At 35.8% G+C, this 25,224-nt stretch overlaps 1 pseudogene; it reads left to right on the top strand.

The window, feature by feature from the left end:
* The first annotated feature begins 22,346 nt into the window (after positions 1-22,346).
* On the top strand, positions 22,347-23,330 carry LOC144316718 (glyceraldehyde-3-phosphate dehydrogenase pseudogene; annotated as a pseudogene).
* Positions 23,331-25,224: the final 1,894 nt, after the last annotated feature.

Raw genomic sequence — 25,224 nt, 5'->3', positions numbered from 1 at the left:
TTCATTAAAACCTCTGGTAGTTTAAGCCTATGGGCATTGACATTTTCATTAAGCAGTGGAGTTGTGAATAACTACATCAGCTATGGTAAGTACAGGTGGTCCCACAGTATACATCCTATCTGTAATGTTAATTAGGAGAGTGCCAGAAAGGGTCAGTTAGCATGGGCAATCATGGGATGGTGTGCAGAGTGGATTGAGAGTAATCCAGTTTAGAGGCAAGTGAAATACAAGGAGGCTGTTGTAAATACAGCTGATAGATCATGAAGGCTTCTATAGTAAATATGCATTGCTTTAGAATTAGAAATATAAGGTATTTTTTAAATCAGTAGTAATATTAAAGAAAACAAATGAAAATTTGAAAGTGTTTTCTAGCTTCATCTTAAGCCCCTCATGTGTCTCCATCACTTCCCCCAACACATGCATATATACTTGTGTTCCTGGCTGCAGTGGACTCTTGAAGGTTCTGAGAACATTATAAATAGATTTTTAGGCATTGAGACAAGCCTCTTAGAGTGATTGTCCACCCTTCCCTGCCTGGTAAAAATCCCTTATCTCCAGGACCGTGGTCGACTATAACTTCCTCTGAAATTTTCCCTGATTTCCTCAGAATTCATTGTTTTCTCTACTCTTTTTCTATGATATTTTGAACATAGTACAAGAGCTGTATTTATCACATTGGATTTTAGTCATTGTTATTTATGGTTGTCATCCTAGATTTTATTTGCTTTTCTGAACAACAAAGAGGAGAGAAAAAAAATTAATTCATGTTTTTCTTCAGGGAACTGTAAAATCGCTGATGGAATCAAGAAGTTAATTGAGGATATTTTAGTTTGAAGCAGTGGCTGGGCACACTTTTGTGTATACCCCATAAGTGCTTGGGAACCCACTTCTGAAGAGCTTTTGAGAGATGCCAGGAACAGAAATCTAGATTCAGGATTTATGTACAGAGTAGAAATAGTTAAAGGCCAATTTAATTATTTATTCAACAACTTTATTCACTGCCTTCTATATGTAAAAGTACAGTGCTAGCAGCTAAGGATACATTGGAAAATAAAGGCTAGATGTCACTGTCCATTTAGAGGTTATACTTCAGTGCAAGGGGGTGGGAGGGTGAAACCGAATTTCTGAGGCTGAGTATGTTTTCAGAAAAGAACACATGGCTAATATATGGACACAAGGAAATGCTTACTTTAATAAGTAGGAGAAAGAAAATCAATTATTAACAATGGATCATTGAGTCTACTACTCATTTCTTCAACATTGTAACATAGTTCTTTGGGTTAAATATGTCCAACTGAGAACTTAATGCCAAGTAGAGTAGTTATATAAAATATAGCAAGCCCAGTTAAATCAAACTTGAGATAAATATATGTATGTGTGTGTGTGTATATATATATATATTATTACTATAAATATGTCACATGTAATATTTGGACATACTTGGCCTAAAACTTATTTGTTTGTTTGGAATTTATATTTAACTGGGAATCCTGTATTCTTACTTGCTAATTTTGTGAACCCTAATTCCAAGATTACATCATTTAACTCTGTAGAGTATGTTTAATATATTTTCTTCAGAATATTGTCCTATATGGAGACAATGTATGAGGGGAAAAAGCCTAGTAAATTTGATACAGTAGCTTTTATAAGGTTCTTATTAAAGATATTGCTCCTTCCATTATAAAATGTCTTCTTAAGAAAATCCATAAGAGAAAACTCTTTTAGCTCTCATTTTTACATTTGTTTATGCATCTCTGGACTATTATAACCATTTGGAAACTTTAGTCATGATTTTATTTTATTTCTCCTATTTCATTTTATCTTCTTCCCAATATCCTCATTAAAAAATTATTTTATATCATCATTTTGTATATATACATATATATTATAAGCAGTCTATTTTGGAAAAAGCAGGTAGTGATTAACAAATTAAATAATTGATAAACACATAAAGAGACTTCCTGGAAAGGCAAAACAAATTTGCCTGTTGTTGCTAATATTAAATTTCTTACTAACACTAAAAGCATTCACCAAAAACAGAGTTTCAAATAACAGGAAAATAAAGTTGGATAATAGTGTTTAATAGAAGGTCTTTAATTTGAAGTTTAGATATTTGACTGGTATTATAAAGTCATAAAAATGATACCTATATGTGATTACTCACTCAACAAATATTTATTATTGATTTTATTACAAGAGTTTAAAGTCAATAAGAACATTAAATATATTACATGATTTTAGATAAAAAAGACACTCAGTAGAGGTATCTGGGTAGTTCAGTCAGTTAAGCATCGGATTTTTTGTTTGTTTGTTTTATTTACTTATTCATGAGAGACACAGAGAGAGGGAGGCAGAGACATAGGCAGAGAGAGAAACAGAAGGGAGCCCAACGTGGGAGTCAATCCCGGGATTCCAGGATCACACACTGGGCTGAAGGCAGATGCTCAACCACTGAGCCACCCAGGTGTTCTAGCATCTGACTCTTGATTACAGCTCAGGTCATGATCTCAGGGTCCTAGGATCAAGCTGTGTGTCAGGCTTGACCCTCAGCGGGGAGTCTGCTTCTCTCCCTCTCTCTCTGCCCCTCCCCCTGCTCCCACACTCTATCTCTCTCTCAAATATATAAATCTTTTTTTTAAAGGCATTCAATAATGTAACTTTATTGTTGATCATGTACAATTGCACTGGTTTATGTTTGTAAATAAAAATAGCTGTTTAGGTCAAATTATTCATTCCTTTGTCCAGACAAGATTGGTACAAATCATTACCTTTTTAATTGACTTTTATTTGACTCTCCTAGCCAAATATTAATAAGGTACACATATTGGCTCCTTTATAGCAGACATTTGCTGAATAAAAATTTTTATTCATCAGGCATATTTCTGCCACAGTTATCAATATACAATTTTAGTTAATTTTATTATTAAAGAATCTTACCGTGTGGGAGGAAAATGTTTGCAAGTCTTCAACTGTAAAAATAAATCTATCCTATATACAAACAATGGACAAATACAATTTGAAACCAAAAACACAGTACCATTTATATTAGCACTCCACAATGAAATATTAGGTATAAATCCAACAACATGTATACAAGATCTATATGAGAAAATCTATAAAACTCTGATGAATAAAATCAAAGAATTAAATAAATGAAAAGATATCCATGATCATGGATCCAACATAGTCAAGATTCAGTTCTTTCCAAATATCTATAGATTCAATCCAATCTCGATTAAAATCCCAACAAATTATGCTATGCATATAAACACTATTGTTCTAAAATTTATTCAGAGAGGCAAAAGACCCAGGGTAGGGAGGAGAGTAGCGTTAGAGGATTGATGCTACCTGATTTCAAGACTTACTATAAACTATAAAGCTATAGTTTCAACACAGTGTAGTATTGGCAAAAGAATAGACAAATAGATCAATGGAGCAAAATAGAGAATCCTAAAATAGATCCCCATAAATATAGTCCACTGATCTTTGACAAGGAAGCAAAAGCAATACAACAGATCAAAGATAGTGTCTTCAACAAACAGTGCTGGAATGATTGGACATCCACATGCTGAAAACTGAATCTAGACACAGATATTACACTCTCACAAAAATTAAAAATAATCATAACCTCAATGTAAAACACAACTATAAAACCCCTAGAAAATAACAGAAGAAAATCTAGATGACCTTGGATATGGTGATACCTTTTTAGGTACAACACCAAAGGCATAATCCATGAAAGAAATATTAAAAGAAATATTAATAAAACTTGGACTTCATTTATTTTATTTTTAAGATTTATTTATTTACTTATGATAGACATAGAGAGAGAGAAAGAGAGAGAGAGAGAGAGGCAGAGACACAGAAGAAGAGAGAAGCAGGCTCCATGCCGGGAACCCGACGTGGGACTCGATCCCGGGACTCCAGGATCGCCCCTGGGCCAAAGGCAGGCACTAAACCGCTGAGCTACCCAGGGATCCCCTGGACTTCATTTAAATTAAAAACTTCACTCGCAAAAGAAAATATCAAGAGAATTAGAAGACAAGTCATAAACCATTAATGGACACCTTACCAAAGAAGATATATATATGGAAAATAACCCTTGATGTTCCACATCATATGTCATTAGGTAAATTCAAATTAAAACAATGAGATACAACTATATACCTATTAGAATGGCCAAAATCTGGAAGACAGATAGCATTAAAATGCTAATGAGAATGTGGAGCAACAGGAACTCTCTTACATTGATGGTGGAAATACAAAATGTTATAGCCACTTTGAAAACAACTCAGCAGTTTCTTATAAAACCAAATATACCTTAACCATATGATCTATCAATTGTGTTCCTTGGCATTTACTCATTTACTTTCAACTCAAAGGAGTTGAAAACTTCAAAGGAATTGAAAACAATATGCAATGCCTGCACATTAATGTTTATAGCAGCTTTATATATGATTCCCCAAATTTGGAAGCAACCAAGTTCTCCTTCAGAAGGTAAATGGATAAACTGTGGTACATCCAGACAATAGAATATTATTCAGCAATAAAAAGAAATGAGCTTTCAAGTCATGAAAAGAAATGAAGGAAGCTTAAATACATATTACTAAGTGAAAGAAGTCAATCTGAGAAAGCTATGTAGTATATCAACATATGACATTCTGGAAAAAGCAAAATACGGATACAATGAAAAGGTTAGTGGCTTGGGAAAGGGGCAAGGAGCAGAGAGGAACAGATGAAATGAACTGATAGAACTGAAAGAAGTTTTATGAATGAAAATGTATGATATTATAATTATGGATATATGTCATTATATATTTGTACAAAACTACTTAATGTTTAACACCAAGAGTGAATCCTTAGACAAACTATGGACTTGGGCAATTATGATGTGTCAATGCAGGTTCATCCTTGGTAAAAAAAAAAAAAAATAAAATAAAATAATTACATTCTGGTGAGTAATGTTGATAACTGAGGAGTCTATGCATGTACGAGAGCAGAGAGTTTGTGAGGAATCTCTGTATATTCTTAATTTTATTGTAAACCTCAACTTCTCTACAAATAATGAAGTCTTTAAAACAAAGAAAGAATCTCCTGGGGTGCCTGGGTGGCTCAATCAGATAAGATTCCAACTCTTGATTTCTGCTCAGGTCATAATCTCAAGGTGGTGAGATCAAGCCCCACATTAGAGTCCACATTCATCAGGGAGTCGCTAGAGATTCTTTTTCTCCCTCTCCCTCGGCCCCTCCCCCCTGCCTCTCCTCTCTCTAAGATAAATAAATAAATAAAATATTTTTAAAAAGAATAACTCTATTTAAATTTTTAATTATTATTGAAGTATATTCAACATACAATGTTATATTAGTTTATGGTGTATGACATAGTGATTCAACAATTCTATACATTACTCAGTGCTCACCATGATAAGTATAATCTCCATCTGTCACCATACAACATTATTACAATATTACTGACAATATTCCTTTTACTGCACTTTTCATCTGCACGGTATATTTATTTTATTACTGGAAGTTTGACCTCTTAATTTTCTTTATCTAATTCATTTATACCTCTACCCAACTGCCCTCTGGCAATCACAGTATGTTTTCTGCATTTGAATCTATTTGGGGTTTTTTGTTGGTTTTGTTATGTTTTTTAGAATCTACATATAAATGAAATCATATGGTATTTGTCTTTGATTTATTTCACTTAGCATATTATCGTCCATATACATCCATGTTGTGACAAATTGCAAGATCTCGTTCTTTTTTATAGCTAAGTAATATTTTAGTGTGTGTGTGTGTTATATACACACATCATATCTTCTTTACGCATTTATTACTGATGAGGCACTTGGATTGGTTCCATATCTTGGCCGTTGTAAATAATACTGCAGTAAATGTAGGGTGGATATATCCTTTCCAATTAATGTTTTCATTTTCTTTAGGTAAACACCCAAAAGTGGAATTAATGAATCATACGGTATTTCTATTTTTAATTTTTTGAGAAATTTCCATACCTCACTTCTTTCTTATCCAAGTAAGGTAAGGACTTGTAGGGAAGCAAAGCTTGCCACTCCAAAATGTGTCTCTTTGGCACATGGATTATTTTAAGCTTATTATTTTTAAGAAACAGAAGCTCAGGAAAAACCTTTGACCTTCCCCCTAACTGCCTAAAAGTATTTAGATAGATGATCTGCTCCAGGTAAGAAGCTATCACCATAGATAACAACTGCATAAAGCTGACCCTCAAGCAATGTAGAAGTTAGGGATGATGTCTGCCATCTCTTGTGGTGGAGAATCAGCATTTTGACTCTCCAAAAACTTAACTAAAACTACCATTGACTGAAGGCTTTACCAATACCATTTGTTGTGCCAAGATTGCGAATCCGAGAAACCACCAAGGAGCCGACACCGATGCAAACACACGAGGGTTTATTTACAAGGTCGAGCTTGGGTCCAAGTGTACCTGACACAGCGGAGCAGGGACTTGGACCCCGACGTGGGTTACAGCTGGGTTTTTTATAGGCTGGTCTAAGGGATTTCCAGAAGGGATGGAAGAATTAGGCTGGTCTAGGGGATTTTCTACCATGGGCGTGGGCTCTGTTGTCTTTCTGATATGGGATTACCTGCCAAGGACATTGAGGACATTCTGCAGTTTTTCCCTTTAAAGTTCAGCTCTTATTCACAGGGGCCTAAGATGGCTGTACTTGTGCTAATGCTAAACTTTAGGTGGGATCGCCTTAATTTTTCTTGGCCTCCACACATTAATAATCAATTAATACATATTTTGTATGTTAAATGTATTATATACTGTATTTTTACAATAGAGAAAGCTCCGGAAAAGAAAATGTCAGGAAAATCATAAGGAAGAGAGATTACATTTGCAGTACTGCAACTGTAAAAAAATCCACATGTAAGTGGACCCATGCTATGCCAACCCATATTATTCAAGGGTAAACTGTAATGTGAACTAGATATGGTAGACAGGAGGAATTTTTGAAAAGTCTTAAAATTCTTTTTTTGTGTCCCATTGTTTGTGTAGGGCCTGGCAGCAAACATTTGTTTACCGTTTATTCGTTTTCATCTTCCTATGAATTGCCTTTGAAGCCCCAGACCCCTACCCCCATGTCTCTTAGTTCAGGATGATACACACTTCATTTTCCCAACTGTCTTTGAAATCTCTCGTTTATGCTAATATGTATGTAATTTAATTTGATTTTCTCCTGTTGATCTATCTCATGTCAATTTAATTCTTAGATCACCAAAAAGAAACTTCAGAGGTAAAGAAATACCTTTTTTTCCCTTAATAGGTCACACCTATAATTTTGAGTATCTGATAGACTTTTATGATTTAAATAAAATTTAGAAAGATAAGCCAACTACTTTAGCATAAAGTAATCAGGTGAGAAACTTTCACTCTCACTGAGATAAAAGGCCTGATTATCTTGATGCTTCACCCTGAGAGTTACTTTTAATTGTATCTGGCATTCATCAGATATATTTAAAGACCTTTCAGCCTCGTTGGGGTAAAATTAAAAAAAAAAAAAAAAAGCAGTTGACAAACCAAGTGAAAGCTTTGAATGGGCTAAGAGGATAATATGTTTGTTGAGGCAAGCAAGGTCATTTATATGTAAAGAAAGAGTCATTACGAAAAGTCTGAAAGATCTGGAGAGGGACAGTGAAAGGAACTACTCAGAGTGTCATAATAAAGTCTACTTGTGGAGTGAGTTCATAATAGTCTCTCCTGATTGCTGCTCAGGGTGGACTCTATGGATCACATTAAGGTCTTGAACTTGAGAAAAAGAGTGGTTCAGTACAGCTTTCTAGACTCCATCTGAGTGCTTGGTCACTTCAGAATTTGTTTGTTGGTTTTTTGTTTTGCTTTGTTTTTTTTAACCAATGGACTACATGATTTGGCTGTATATGTTAAGAAAATACTGAAAGAGGGGTGCCTGGGTGGCTCAGTGGTTGAGTGTCTGCCTCAGCTGGAATCATGATCCTCAGGTCTCGGGATTGGTTTCCCCACATCGGGCTCCCTGCGGGGAGTCTGCTTCTCCTTCGGCCTGTGTCTCTGCCTCTCTGTGTCTCTCATGAATAAATAAAATCTTTAAAAAAATAAGAAAATACTGAAATAATAATATTTCTTATCAGAAGATACTGATGAGCCAGCATGTTCATTTAAGGTCTTATAACAAATCGGTAATGGTAAATTGAGTAGTTTTGATACCACTTAGATATTAATACAATTTGGAATAAGAATTTTAAATTATTGATAATTGCTAATCAATGATCTGCTATTTGTTTCTCATGAAGTTCATCATATTAAATACAGGTACATTTAAATTAAGTATTTATGGTTTCCGAAAAGCAGTGTAGCTGGATTCTAGCCTTAATGCGAAGATCTTATTCTAATTAGCTGGTGATCTTTAGCAAGGTATTTCACATTTCTTGAGATTTTTATTTCTTCATGCATAACAGATAACATCTCTTTGCTCATTTTTCAGACATTACCAATATGATATAAGATCATTTATACAAAAAAATGTGACTTATCAAAAGTTCTATATATGAAAGTTATTATTTTGTTGTAACAAGCAATGTAAACTATACATAAAAATATAGAATATTTTTCATACACATTTTAAAATAACTAGTTATTCCAAGAAAGGTTTTCTAATTTAATATAAAAAATAATATAGGAGTTAAAGTGTCAAGAATGGCTTTATTTGTTGGGTTAACTAGTTTGCTTAGTAAACCTAAATGCTTTATATGCTGATTAGAGAACCATCTAAAAATAAAGGACCAATACCACTGACGTTGGAACTCAGGATTTTGTTGTCTTTATGGACACACTAGATTAGAAATAATTTTGGAAAAACAAGTTTTATTTCTATATATTCCCCTATATGACTGTACACTACCACAAAGTGATATTACTTACTCTTAAGCAAGACTCTAAGTTTTCCTACATGTACTTCATTCTCTAATATTCTCTTCATTTCTGCTTGTCAAAAACTATACATTTAATCACAATGTTATTCATTATAATCAAAGACTAAAAACACCTTGGGTGTCAATCACAGAGAGTTTCAATTATAATCCACTATTTTTTCTCTGATTCTCACTTCATATTGGAATCTCTAGTTCTTAGCTGGATCTTCGTTGCCTGAAATACAAGATACTTTTTAAAAAATTTTTATTTATTTATGATAGTCACAGAGAGAGAGAGAGAGGCAGAGACATAGGCAGAGGGAGAAGCAGGCTCCATGCACCGGGAGCCCGACGTGGGACTCGATCCCGGGTCTCCAGGATCGCGCCCTGGGCCAAAGGCAGGCGCTAAACCGCTGCGCCACCCAGGGATCCCACAAGATACTTTTCTTACGTTTTCTTACAGTAGGTGTGACCCTGTAACTTAGTTCTATCTTTGGATATAAATAAGAGTGGTTTGTGCCACTTATAGAAAATGATTTTTGCCTCTGCTTAGTTTTGCTACATCATTCTAAAACTTGAGAAAAAGATGGTCCTGGGATTTTACATCAGGTGGCACCATACCAGCCCAGAATTTCTTTTTTGCATGTAGGAAATAAAATTCTGCCTTGCTTAATTCATTTTAGTCTTTGTTTTCTTTGATTTGCAACCAAACTTAAGACTAACAAATGCAGCTTTTGACTTAGGAGAACTGGTTAAAAAAAAAAAAATCATTCAGACATTAAAATTATGTAACAGAATGGAATCAAAATATATTCAGTGATGGGATCCCTGGGTGGCTCAGCGGTTTAGCGCCTGCCTTTGGCCCAGGGCGCGATCCTGGAGCCACGTCGGGCTCCCGGTGCATGGAGCCTGCTTCTCCCTCTGCCTATGTCTCTGCCTCTCTCTCTCTCACTGTGGCTATCATAAATAAATAAAAAAAAATTTTTTAAAAAGAACTTCTTTAAAAAAAAATATATATATATATATATATATATTCAGTGATAAAATCAGCTTACACAATAGCATTTATAGTATGATGTGAAAGCATAGAAAGCAAAATATTAACAAATTATTTTGCATAAGAAACCAGCCCCAAAACTTGGTGGCTTACAAAAATAGTGCATTACTTCCAGTTGCATGTCTATTGTTTGTTTAGGAATTAGCTATTATAGGAAAGGCTCTGGTGGACTTAGCTCCATCTTGTTGGTTGGGTCCAGTGGATCATCTTTATGAGTTCTTATTCTCTGGGTCCAGGAATCTAATTTTTTAAAGATTTTATTTATCTATTCATGAGAGACAGAGAGAGAGAGAGAGAGAGAGAGAGAGAGAGAGGCAGAGGAAGAAGCAGGGTTCATGCAGGGAGCCTGATGTGGGACTGGATCCCGGGACTCCAGGATCACACCCTGGGCTGAAGGCAGGCGCTAAACCCCTGAGCCACCCGGGGATCCCCAAGCAATCTAATTTTTTGTTTGGTTTGGTTTGTTTTTTTCATGACAATAGAAGAAGCATAAGAGAGCAGGAACATTTTAAGCTACTGCTAGTGTCACATCTGCTAACATCCCATAAACCAAAGGATGTCACATAGCTAAGTCCACAATCAAGATCCAGGGAAGTGTACACAACCCTTAGCGGGAGGAAATGCAAGTCACAAAGCAAGATCATGGATATATAGAGAGGATAAAAATTATGACCAATAATTCAATCCTCTACAGTCATGGAATTAATTTTGACTGACAGACTTATAGGCAATTTTATTTCCTTATTTAAAACTTACTTTTTTTCTAATTTAGATGTAATAAACAGTTGCGATGCAGAATAAATTTAAAAAATGTAATTTTAAAACATTTTTTAAAGCTCTGGGATCCCTGGGTGGCGCAGCGGTTTGGCGCCTGCCTTTGGCCCAGGGCGCGATCCTGGAGACCCGGGATTGAATCCCACGTCAGGCTCCTGGTGCATGGAGCCTGCTTCTCCCTCTGCCTGTGTCTCTGCCTCTCTCTCTCTCTCTCTCTCTCTGTATGTGACTATCATAAATAAATAAAAATTAAAAAAAAAAAAGCTCATCTTAGTGCCACTTTCTCTTTAAAGTCTTCTTACAGAACCAAATAACCTAGTACTTTCTTCCTCTGAACTATAAAGTATTTGTAGTTATACCTTTCATATAGACTTTCTCATTTTTTTCTTTTAATTACCATTGTTTTGTCCTCCTTTCCCATTAGATATCAGAACAGAAATTATACCTTGCTGAGGAATGCATCATCTACGTAAGCAAGTTTTGCACACAGAAGATGCTCAGGAAATATTTATCAAACGAGTTGATGAAACACAGTCAAAAAATAGGAAACCATTTATAGGAAAATATTACAAGATATTCATAAAATATATATTGACAGGTCATACCCCAAATGTTTGAAATCTCTACAAAAAATAGTATTTATTAGGACAGCATCACATTAGAGATGGTATTTACCCAGTCTGGTTTGCAGTCCAAGGATGTGAATCTTGACTCTTGTAGGCAAATAGGTTACAACCATTTGTGATGGCCAGTTCTTCAGTTTAGCACCTTACAGACATCAGAAGAAGATTCAGTGAAAATAATTGAGCACAATATAAGTAAACCTCAGAGGCTACCTTAGGAAAACTCTCACAGATAACTTATAGAGACTTAAAAAGTAGAATTGAGACCCTGCTTTCATAAAGGTGGAGACTACCATATTTTGGAAATAATATTTATGTGGCTTTATTCATTTCTACTTACTGGTAAGGAGAAGCTTAGATACATACAGTAAATCCTACTGAATATAGAATGGGTTATTTTATCTCTCTGTAGGGCTTCCTTATAACAGACCTTCAGAAAAGTCTCACCTGAAGTGATAGTCATATCTAGTTTAATATTTTTCTCCAAAATATTTATTTATTTATTTATTTATTTATTTATTTATTTATTTATTTTATTTGTGAGAGTCACACAGAGAGAGAGAGGCAGAGACACAGGCAGAGGGAGAAGCAGGCTCCATGCACCGGGAGCCCGATGTGGGATTCGATCCCGGGTCTCCAGGATCGCGCCCTGGGCCAAAGGCAGGCGCCAAACTGCTGCGCCACCCAGGGATCCCCAAAATCTTTCATATAATTCTCGCTTTATGCCATTTGGTCTTTTCAAGTTTTGTCAGCACTTTCTTTTTCAGACCTTTACATCTATATTTTTAAATGGATTTAGTCAAAGTTTCAGTGTTCATTAGCAGGTTTCTTCAGAAGTCTTCCCATCTCTCCAAAATGATCCATTATATACTAGGTGGGGCTGTGGGTGCTGCAGCTCTCTGTATCTCTGAGAAGAGCACTGCTGAGTTGTGCTCTACAAAGTGGGGGATGGGGGTTGCAGTACAAAAAAAAAAGTTTAATCCCCTTTGGCTGAGCAATTCACTTCCTGAGAGAAGTGATATCTGAAAATAAGTGTGCTGTTATACAAGACCAGGAAGCCACACACACTTTATAGGACTATACAGTATAGTGATTTATCAGGAATTTAACAGCAAATTGATGAATAAACCATTGAAAAATTAACTTGGTTTTACTTTTCATTGCTATGGGCCCCTTAAGAAGAATGATAGTTATTCTGGTTTACCTTCTAAAGAGAGCAGCCAGTTTTTATTTTTGTAGAATCTCCTTCACATGAATATGTCAGGGGAAAAAGAGAATAAATAGTCTTTTTGTGTTTCCTGACTGGAAATCGAAATCCTGTTGGTAACTCTTTCTGAACTTTGGAACAAGTATCCAGAAGGAGAAATTTATGGAAGCTTTGTATTTAAAGTTGAGGTGTATATGTGGGGACAGGCCTAAGAAGAAGGTACACCTCCCCAGGGACAGGAAAGAATGCCAGGACTAAAAGTTCTGTGAGGGATACAGTGAGCTAGGATAGTCTCTTTCTTAGGAATGAAATTCTTAACAAAAAAAGCAGAGTTTTCAGGGTATCTGTGGGTGGGGTGGAGGGAACTAAAGAAGCAGCATGGCCTGAGAGCCCAAGTGAGGGGCCCCAGTGGTAAAGTTTAAACCTGAGGGGTAAAAGTCACCGGTGGAACTGTTAAACTGAATGGGTTCTACTGGTTTGGGCAAGAAGCTGAGAAAGACCCCACATTAGATGCAACTTCAGCCTTGAACAGAGACAAGAGACTCACCAAGATATTCTGCATCCACTAGGAATGGAGGTTGCTATGGAAACCTTGAAACTCTTTTCTGAATCAAATAAGCACTTGAAACTTCATGGCTGTCCCTATTCAGCGGTGAGGAGGAGATCCTGAAAAAATACTGATAGAGGTAGTGCCAGCTGCATTAAGTTTGAATTTGGGCAAATGAGAAACATGTGATACCACTTTTATTGTTATTGTTGTTATTATTACCATTACTATTAATTATTGTAAGAGCACTTAACATGACATCTAGTCTCAACAAATTTTTTAGTATACAATACAATATTGTTAACTATTGATGCAATTTTGTACAATAGACCTCTAGATTTTTGCTCTTTCGGTGTTATTAGATTATAACGATTTGGGGCAGCCCTGGTGGCTCAGCGGGTTTGGCGACGCCTTCGGTCCAGGGCGTGATCCTGGAGACCTGGCATCGAGTCCCACGTCAGGCTCCCTGCCTGGAGCCTGCTTCTCCCTCTCTGCCTGTGTCTCTGCATCTCTCTCTCTCTCTGTCTCTATGAATAAATAAATAAAATGTTCAAAAGATTTTTTTAAAAAGATTATAATAATTTATGATTGAAAATGAAATAACATTTTTTATCCATCTGATTGGCAAGAATAATAAACACAATATTTAATACTGATAATTATGAGAAGAAATTGGTATTATTATACACTTTTGCTGAAAGTGTTATTTTTTGAAACATAATTTTATGTTCTGGGTTGCTAAGGTGAAGCTATCATAGTAATTCCAATTAGGGCCCCCCTCAATTTTCACAGACTGCCTTGGACCTCTCCCATCAATATTTTCAAATCTTGGAAATGGGAATTACTCTCCTAGATGATTCCTTGACAGAGACTCAGTGTGTTAGAGAGCATGGTTTCAAAGAGAGTGTATCACTGGCTCATTTTCCTCTAGGTCCATAACTCTTGTGTGTCTGTAAAACATGTGGCAAGATTTGGCAGGGATATCAGCTCTATCCTATTTAATGTAATGCTCTTATAATGTCATTTTTAAATTTTCTTTACATTTTTCCATTTACCTAAAATTATATTCATAGAAGTGAAACTAGATTGACACTGATTTTACCTTCTCTGAATTGGTCATTTTTTTCTATTAATTTATTTTTATTAAGCAAGAGCTAAAGGACAAGAGTCTACATTATCCATATCCCCACTGACCCAACTCAATTATGACTTTCTAAGAGTCAGTTTCACTTCCCACATTCTTTGAGTTTCTACCATCACCAGTGCATTTGATTACAGTATAGTTTATTAATATTTGATGAGATATCAAAATCTGATAATAATATTGAGTGAAATAAATATGAAAAACCAGCATGTTCTTTTATGGTGTATAAAATTTAATTTTATCTAAAAATATACCAGACACAGTGCAAAGTTCTGTATATACACAGTATTCAAACCCCTTTCTATTAGTTACTGTTTTCATGGGATAGTTTTCCCATCCTGTCACATTCAGCCTATTTGTGCCTATTTTGTCTAAGGTGAATCTCTCAGAGACAGCATAAAAATGACTTTTGAGAAGTGTTTTTGTTTGCACCTTTCTATTGAAGTGCTTAATCCAATTATATTTAAAGTGAATATTGATAAAGAAGAATTTATAGTTGCAAAAAAATACTTTATTGCAACTTTCATATTTGAACTTTATTTACATATTTATTTTCAATCTTTGAAGTTTGCCTAGTTAATGTAGACATTTTCTGATGAGAGGACTGACTCCTTTTAAAAATATTTTTGTCTATTTTTGACAAATATAAAAGACCTCTAAAGCATAATCATCTTATGGATAATGGAAACACACCTGTTGAATAGCAATTCCCCATCTCCCCTCTCTTCCACCCCTAGTAACCACTACTCTGTTGTATATGGCAGGACTGTCTTGCTTTTTTTTTTTTTTTTTTTTAAATGTTTATTTACTTATGATAGTCACACAGAGAGAGAGAGAGAGAGAGGCAGAGACACAGGCAGAGGGAGAAGCAGGCTCCATGCACCGGGAGCCCGACGTGGGATTTGATCCCGGGTCTCCAGGATCGCGCCCTGGGCCAAAGGCAGGCGCTAAACCACTGCGCCACCCAGGGATCCCCTGTCTTCCTTTTTAAGACTAAATAATGTTCCATTGTATATCTATACCACATTTTCTTTATCCATTCATCTGTTGATGGAAATCTGAATTGTTTCAACATTATTGCCTTTATAAATAATGCTGCAATGAATATGTGAGTACAAATATTTTTTCAAGATCCTTATTGTAATGCTTCTGGATAAATGTCCAGAAGTGGGATTACTGGATCATATTTTTAATTTTTTGAGGAACCTCTGTATTGTTTTCCATAGTGACTGCACCATTTTACATTTGTAAAAATAGTATACAAGGAAAAATAATAGTATATAAGAACTCTAGTTTCTCCACATCCTCATCAATACTGTTATCTTTAGTTTGTTTTTATAATAATTATCCTAACAAATATAACATGGTATCTCATTGTAATTTTGACTTGCATTTCTCTGATGATTAATGACGTTTAGCACATTTTCATATATGTACTGGCCATTTGTTTGTTTGTTTGTTTTGAAAAATGTCTCTTTAAATCCTTTGTCCATTTGTGTGTGTGTGTGTGTGTGTGCTATTTAGTGAAGAAGTTTTGTTTGGCTATTAACCCCTTGTATGGCTAATATACCAGATAATATACCATATATACCCTATTTATGGTTGTGAATGTTTTCTTTCATTCCTTAGGTTGTCTTCTCATTCTTCTAATTGTTTCCTTTGCTGTGCGGAAGTTGTAATGTAATCCCCATTGTCTATTTTTGCTTTTGTTTCTTGTGCTTTTGATGTTAGATCCAATAAACCCTTGCCAACACCAAATCATGAAGGTTTTCCCATATGTTTCTCTAGAAATTTTATAGTTTTAGATACTGTGTTTAAGCCTTTAATTTCTTTTTTTTTTTTTTATTTATTTATGATAGTCATCAGAGAGAGAGAGAGAGAGAGAGAGGCAGGGACACAGGCAGAGAGAGAAGCAGGCTCCACACACCGGGAGCCCGACGTGGGATTCGATCCCGGGTCTCCAGGATCGCGCCCTGGGCCAAAGGCAGGCGCCAAACCGCTGCGCCACCCAGGGATTCCCTTAAGCCTTTAATTTATTTTGAGTTGATTTTTGTGTGCCAGTTAGGATAAAGGTCCAATTCTCTTTTGCATGTGAATATTCAATTTTCCTAGCACCATTTTTTAAAGAATGTTCTTTCTCCATTGTGTATCTTTGCCACCTTTGTCAAAGATCAGTTGACTTTAAGCCTTTCTATATCATATGAAACAAAAGCTAGGATCTCTGAAACATTTTCCATGAGTTTTAGGGCTTGTGATATTATTGATTTTATTGATAATGCCTAGTAATATAAAATAGGGATTAAAGTACTGATAAGCAGATAGAAGCACAGCATCTATAGCCCTAACAATCTACTACCACCAGGGGGAAATTTATGGCTTTTTCTGATTTAGTTAATCCCTCTGCCCTTTTCCCCCTTGGATAGTTGAGATAAAACTCACTAATGTTTATAGACTGTGCTTTGGGATATTCAGATGAGAAATGTTATTAGATATATAGAATATTTTACAGGTATAATCTAATTAGCCACCACTTCACTTATTGGGTTAAGTGTCTCTAATTATTTCTTTGTAAATTTGTAATCTAGAAATGATGAGGTTAAGTGATGTGCTGAAAGTAATATTGTAAATTAGGCACAGTGTTAAAAATACAGCCTAATGCTTATAAAATTACTGGTATAAATCTAAACAGAATCAAATAAATTCCTTGACTGTTTTAGTTAGATTTTTCTGACTGGTTTGGGTTAAAAAGAATAGCATGATAATATAATAAATAAGAATATTGTAAAACGTGTTTTCTTTTAAAGTTCTTATATTTGATACTCACTGCTTTTATAGTTGTGCCAAATCTGTAAAAATTCTCCAGACAGAATGAAATAGTAATCCAGGAATAGAATTAAAATGAAAATGTTTGTGGGGCACTTGAGTGGCACAGTTGGAAGAGTAAGCAACTTTTGATTTTGGGGTCATGAGTTTTGAGCCCCATGTTGCGTGTAGAGATTACTTAAATGAAAAAATAAATAAAATTAAAATGCTCGTACTACAAAGCTGTGGTCATCAAGACAGTGTGGTACTGGCACAAAAACAGACACATAGATCAGTGGAACAGAATAGAGAATCCAGAAGTGGACCCTGAACTTTATGGGCAACTAATATTCGATAAAGGAGGAAAGACTATCCATTGGAAGAAAGACAGTCTCTTCAATAAATGGTGCTGGGAAAATTGGACATCCACATGCAGAAGAATGAAACTAGACCACTCTCTTTCACCATACACAAAGATAAACTCAAAATGGATGAAAGATCTAAATGTGAGACAAGATTCCATCAAAATCCTAGAGAAGAACACAGGCAACACCCTTTTTGAACTCGGCCATAGTAACTTCTTGCAAGATACATCCACGAAGGCAAAAGAAACAAAAGCAAAAATGAACTATTGGGACTTCATCAAGATAAGAAGCTTTTGCACAGCAAAGGATACAGTCAACAAAACTGAAAGACAACCTACAGAATGGGAGAAGATATTTGCAAATGACATATCAGATAAAGGGCTAGTTTCCAAGATCTATAAAGAACTTATTAAACTCAACACCAAAGTAACAAACAATCCAATCATGAAATGGGCAAAAGACATGAACAGAAATCTCACAGAGGAAGACATAGACATGGCCAACACGCACATGAGAAAATGCTCTGAATCACTTGCCATCAGGGAAATACAAATCAAAACCACAATGAGATACCACCTCACACCAGTGAGAATGGGGAAAATTAACAAGGCAGGAAACAACAAATGTTGGAGAGGATGCGGAGAAAAGGGAACCCTCATACACTGTTGGTGGGAATGTGAACTGGTGCAGCCACTCTGGAAAACTGTGTGGAGGTTCCTCAAAGAGTTAAAAATAGACCTGCCCTACGACCCAGCAATTGCACTGCTGGGGATTTACCCCAAAGATACAGATGCAGTGAAACGCCGGGACACCTGCACCCCGATGTTTATAGCAGCAATGGCCACGATAGCCAAACTGTGGAAGGAGCCTCGGTGTCCAACGAAAGATGAATGGATAAAGAAGATGTGGTTTATGTATACAATGGAATATTACTCAGCTATTAGAAATGACAAATACCCACCATTTGCTTCAACGTGGATGGAACTGGAGGGTATTATGCTGAGTGAAGTAAGTCAGTCGGAGAAGGACAAACATTATATGTTCTCATTCATTTGGGGAATATAAATAATAGTGAAAGGGAATGTAAGGGAAGGGGGAAGAAATGTGTGGGAAATATCAGAAAGGGAGATAGAACGTAAAGACTGCTAACTCTGGGAAACGAACTAGGGGTGGTAGAAGGGGAGGAGGGCGGGGGGTGGGAGTGAATGGGTGACGGGCACTGGGGGTTATTCTGTATGTTAGTAAATTGAACACCAATAAAAAATAAATTAAAAAAAATTAAAATGCTCTAGGTGCTAATTTGAGCCATGAGTTTAACTTTGATTCCTTTAGTGAAAGGCAATAATGAATTTTATAAATCTTGAATTAAAACATTTGTTCTTCCTTTTTATCTGTTGGACTTCTTAAACTATTCTATTCATCTTTTGGACTGTCTCACATATTAGTTTTATATTGCTGTTGTAACAAATTACCACCAATTAAGTGGCTTAACACAGATTTATCACCTTACAGTTCTAGAGCTCAGGAGTCCAAAATGGGTTTCACTGGCGTAAAAGCAAAGTGTTGACAGGGCTGTGCTCCCTCTGGAGTCTCTAGGAGAGAATCTGTTTTCTTGCCTCTTTCAGCTTCTAGAGGCTATCCACACTTATTGGTTTATTGTTCACTCCCATCTTCAAATCCAGCAATGGCTGATCTAATCTTTTCCATATTACTAACATTCTGGTTATCCCTCCTTTGCTTTCCTCTTATACCTATAGTGACCCTTGTGATTACATAGTGACCCCCCACCCAGATAATCTGGATAATCTCCCCATCTCAAAGCCAGGTGATTAGCAATTTTAATTCTATCTGGCACCTCAACACTTCTTTGCCGTGTAAGGTAATATATTCCAAAATCTGTGGATTAGAACATAGACATCTTTGGAGGACCACTCTTCCGCCCACCAAAGATGCAAAGAAATAAAGACCTTCAAATGAGTAGTAGATATAGGAAACTGTTGCAATAACTAACCTTATTAATCTCAACAGTTCTAATTTATTTTTAGCATGCCTAAATATCATTTTAATCAGTTAGAAAATATTTTTTGAATATCAAAGCTTTTGTATCTTAAATTTTTTATCGTTAAAGAAGATGAAAATATTTCTAGCTGATAATTATCCAAAAACATTAAATCGCGCAATTATATGTGACTGGAAATAATATTAGCTAATCAGCATACATACATAGAATCTGCGTGATAGTAAGAATAAAATCTCAATCCAGGAGAAAAGTGTTTGGGAGTTTTAAAACAGAAAACACAGCTTTATAATAATGGTGAATAGTTCCTTTCTTATAAGATTATATTTGAAAGTGATGATCACACATCACTTTATACACCTTGAGGACTTTGTTTTTCTTTTCTTTTTTTCTAGTCAATAAATCTCTTCACTGAAGGTAGAGAGAAACTTTGTTACAGGCAATTATACAATTATTTTTAATTGTAAATATAACATATCATATGATCAAAAAATAATGATTGAAATAAATACATTTCCAAAGAAATTTATCAAATTCCCCCTTTTAAAAATGTGGGTTTGGGGCACCTGATTGACTCAGTCCATAAAGCATGCAACTCTTGATCTCAGGGTTGTGAGTTCAAGCCCCAGGTTGAATGCAAAGCTTACTTAAAAAAAATTAATAAAATAAAGCATGGTAAGCTCTATAGCTTTTAACATTTAAAAAAATATGGGTTCTTTCCAAACTTTCCCATTGTTTGTTGGGGATACTATTCTTCTTCTAGTCCCTCAGCATCATCATGTACACTTCTGTTTCCTTTACCCAGATATCCAATTGTTATTCTTTATTTTCAAATGATATTCTCAGTTATCTTCTACAAACCCTAAACAATCTATACCAAGATTACTATAAGAACATATCTAAAGGATTAGTCTACATTGATTTTTTTATTTGAAGATTAAGGGAAAAAATCCCCTTACATAAATTGAACATTTTACCATGTCCTAGGCAGCATTCCAAATGCATTAAAATATAAAATTCATTTAGTTCTCACCTTGGCCTTATGAGTTAAGAATTTTTTTAACCTCATTTCACAGATGAGAAAACTAAGACATAGGGAAGATAAATAATTTGCCCAAGGTTGGGCAGATATAAGTAGTGAAGTCAAAATTCAAAATCTAATAGTCTAGACTGAGATTCTCCACCAATCTGCTCACTCTGCTGTCTGGAAGTTTCTGTGATAGGCAAAAACGCCATTTATGTCTTGGGGGGGGTGGGTTGTGTAACCAATTGTACTAATTCTAATATGTTCTTGTTCTCACTCCAACAGATATGGAGGGCAATTTAAATATAATAGCAATGAGGACTTACTGGGTAAGAGGGCTTCCATTATCAGAGGAGGAAAGACGAGGAACAAGTCTTTCCACTGTCAGACACAAACCAGAAGAGTCCTGTTTCCTGAGTCCTGCCTTGTCATCCTCCTTTCAATCTACCTAGACAATGCTTCCAGGTGCTCCCAGAGCACCTCTTACATCATGTTATTCTCCTACCCAGTAATCCAAACTGACTTTGTAATGCTTACAGGAACAAGTCCAAACTACTCATCTGGCACTAAAGATTCTTATTATTTAGCTCCATTGTATTTATCTAATCTTCCACTTCTACAAAACACAGATTTTGTAATACCAAAACCTGAGTCATCCTTGACTCCTCTCTTCCTCTTATACTGTATAGCCAATCTATCAGCAAATCCCACTGACTAACTTCAAAACATATCCCAAATCCAATAATTTTTCAACACTTCATTGCCACCATGCTAGATCATGTAATTATCATATCTTATTTGGACTATTGACATAGCTGCCTAACTGGTCCAGCTGCTTCTTCCCTTATGTTTCTTCAGAATCTTCCAGAGACTGCATTGGAAACATTGCTTTAATCTAAATTACTCCTCTGTTAAAACCCCTCTAGTATCTCCCTATATCAACAGTACAAAAATTTAAAGGCCTTACCAGAGAGTGCAAGCCTTTGCATAATCTGGCCCCAGCAATCTCTAACTTGACCTATTTCCACTCTTGTGCTTGATCACTTTTACTAGTCATATTAACAAATGGTATTGTTAGTAGATATGTATTAGGAGCAATTTCTGAAAATATAGTGTCACTCCCTGATAGTATCACTCTCTGGAGTGTTAAGATAAAATAAGATGGAAACCTTGGGGTTTTATATAAAAATATTGATTAAAACTTATGGGAGTAAAAACAATCATCATTATAGTTGAAATTGTAGTCTTTGAGGAAATATAGTTTTTTATACACTTCTGTTCTTGAAAAAATGGATTAAAGATCATCCTTAAATCCTCAACCAGATTTTGAAAAAAAATATTTTAGTTAGATATATTAAGAAAGAATATAACAAGAAATATTAATTAATTTACATTTTCTGAAGGAAGAGAAATTATGAAAAGAAAAAATCTTACCCTGACTTATCATTTTTTTAAAAGATTTTATTTATTTATTTGAGAGAGATAGATGGAGCACAGGCATGATGGGGGAAGGGGCAGAAGCAGACACCCCACCACCAAGCAGGGCTGGGTTCCAGGATCCCAAGATCATGACCTGAGATGAAGGCAGATACTTAACCAACAGGGATACCCAGACACTCCATCCTTGACTTAACTTTTAATGTGATTATCCACTTTGATTTTCTGTAATACCTACCATAAAGTGAGACTTAGAAGTAGCTCCTTCTTTCCTTTCTCAAGTAATATCATTAATAAAACTAAGAAAAGCTGATTTTTATCTTCTCTTAAAATATACATTTCAGGTTCTCTGCTCCTTCCTGGTCGACAGGGAGCCACATGTTCTGGTGTAGTGCCAGCCGCCTCCGAGAGACACAATGGTGAAGCTCGGAGTGAATGAATTTGCCCATATTGGGCGCCTGGGCACCAGGGCTGCTTTTAACTCTGGCAAAGAGGATATTGTTACCATCAATGATTCCTTCATTGACCTCAACTACATGGTGTACATGTTCCAGTATGATTCTACCCACGGCAAATTCTATGGCATGGTCAAGGCTGAGAACGGGAAACTTGTCATCAATGGGAAGTCCATCTCCATCTTCCAGGAGCGACATCCCGCCAACAACAAATGGGGTGATGCTGGTGCTGAGTATGTTGTGGAGCCCACTGGGGTCTTCACCACCATGGAGAACGCTGGGGCTCACTTGAAGAGTGGGGCCAAGAGGGTCATCATCTCTGCTCCTTCTGCTGATGCCCCCATGTTTGTGATGGGTGTGAACCACGAGAAATACAACAAGTCTCTCAAGATTGTCAGCAATGCCTCCTGCACCACCAACTGCTTGGCTCCTCTGGCCAAAGTTATCCATGACCACTTTGGCATCGTGGAGGGCCTAATGACCACCGCCCATGCCATCACTGCCACCCAAAAGACCATGGGTGGCCCCTCTGGGAAGCTGTGGCCTGAAGGCAGAGTACCTGTGCAGAACATCATCCCTGCTTCCACTGGCGCCGCCACGGCTGTGGGCAAGGTCATCCCTGAGCTGAAGGGAAAGTTCATTGGCATGGCCTTCCGTGTCCCCACCCCCAACATGTCAGTTGTGGATCTGACCTGCCCCCTGGAGAAAGCTGCCAAATATGACATCAAGAAGGTGGTAAAGCAGGCCTCAGAGGGCCCTCTCAAGGGCATCCTGGCTGAGGACCAGGTTGTCTCCTGTGACTTCAACAGTGACACCCACCCTTCCATCTTTGACACCGGGGCTGGCATTGCCTTCAATGACCACTTGGTCAAGCTAATCATACAGTATTCGTCTTTTTCTATCTTACTTATTTCACTCATCACTTACTTCATTGAACGGCCTTAAGGTACATCCATGTTGTCACAAATGGTAGGATTTCCTCATTTTTTAGTGCTTAAATAATATTCCATTGTGTATACACACCCACACCCACACACAACTCTTTTATCTGTATATACATTGATGGACACTTAGGTGTTTCCATGTCTGGTTATTGTAAATAATGCTACTATGGACATGAGGGTGCAAATATCTCTTTAAGTTAGTATTCTCATTTCCTTTGGATATATTTCCAGAAGTGGAATTGTTGGATCATATGGTAGTTCCATTTTTAATTTTTTTAAGATCTTGCATACTGTTTTCCATTGTGGCTATAGCAGTTTCTAATCCCACCAGCAGAATTCCCTTTTATCCATGTCCATGCCAGCATTTGTTATCTCTTGTCTTTTTGTTAATAGCCATTCTAACAGGTGTGGGGTGATATCTCATTGTGGTTTCAGAATAATCCTTTATTAATCTCAGAATTAAAAAAGTTTTCTAAATATAATACAAAAAAACCTCACAGAAGCCATGAAATAACATATTGATAAATTTCATTACTTGAAATAAAAATTTAAGTAATGACTGCCTGGTTAAAATCACCATAAGAAAAATCAATATAAAGACAAACTAGAAAATAATTGCAACTTTTAGATAAAAAGTAAATTTCCCTGATTTACAAAAAAAAAAAAAAAAAAAAAAACAATCCTTCTCCTTCAAACAAATAATCATCAACCAACTGAAAAGAGGGCAAAAGTTAGAATTAAAAGGTTAACAGAATAAAAATTCAAATAGATCTCATGTGTGAAAAGACAGTATGTGCCTAAGTGACCTAGTTAGAAATGGCCTAATGATATTTTCTTCATTAGGCTAATATACAGATTCAAGTGTGAAGTACTCAATTAATAAATTCTGTATGTTTTAATTAACATCTGGAGTCTCCAGGAAATAGAGCAATGCAATCCACTTAGGACTAGGACATAAGAAAAAAAATAGTTTTTAACTTGGAACTCAGCTAAAAAGAAAGTAATTTCTTTAGCAGCAAGGTAAGAGACAAACAATAAACATAAGGTATTAAAATATGAGCCAGATTATTGAATATGATTAAGTCAAATTAGTTTCAATATAGTTGTAATTACAGAACAGAAAGAATATAGGGAAAATTTTCAATCAAACATCTATTTCTAGAATAAATCTTAAACTTTTTGGATATTAGCAACAGAAAATTATTGGAGGAGGAACTACAAAAATTTCATTCAACATTCTCATCATCAGAGGTTGAGATATCTAGTCACATCATTCATGAAGATCTCTAAAAGTCTTTGCCCACTTTAAAATGTGGGCATTTTAGTGAGTCTCTGACTATTTAAGTATAATTCTAAGAAGCCTCGTTAACTTTGGGAATGATTCCTCCTTGAGCAAAACTTCTTGGTAAGGAAAATCTATTTAAATTTCATAAACATTTAATATGGGAGGCATGTATTTGTCATGTTCCATACCAAGAGATCAAAATGATAAAAAAAAACAGTCACATAGCAGCACTTCTAATCTCACCCATGAAGATATTATTAAATGAGTAATTAATATTCTTCCAGATGTATACAGAAAAGCAAAGTTAATGAACTCAAAAAAATATTTTCTACAATAGTTATTAACTTTTTCCTACCCCCCACTAATAAACTTAATTTATTATCTCATTATATCCTGAATGACTTCTGTGTGCCAAATACTATTTGTTACAAATGTGATAAAATCCCTGCCCTTGAAAAGACTACATGCTAATAGGAGAAGATCACAAAAATCATAAAACAACAAGAAAAATGTTATATAAGGGGAAGTTTATAAAGAAAAATAAAGAAGAGTGAAAGGACTAATGAATGACTGGGGATGGTTCTCTTATGTGGCGTGGTTGGGGAAGACC

This window comes from Canis aureus, chromosome 7 (genome assembly GCF_053574225.1).
Source record: "Canis aureus isolate CA01 chromosome 7, VMU_Caureus_v.1.0, whole genome shotgun sequence".
Lineage (NCBI taxonomy): Eukaryota > Metazoa > Chordata > Mammalia > Carnivora > Canidae > Canis > Canis aureus.
This window is presented reverse-complemented; position numbering and strand designations above follow the sequence as displayed.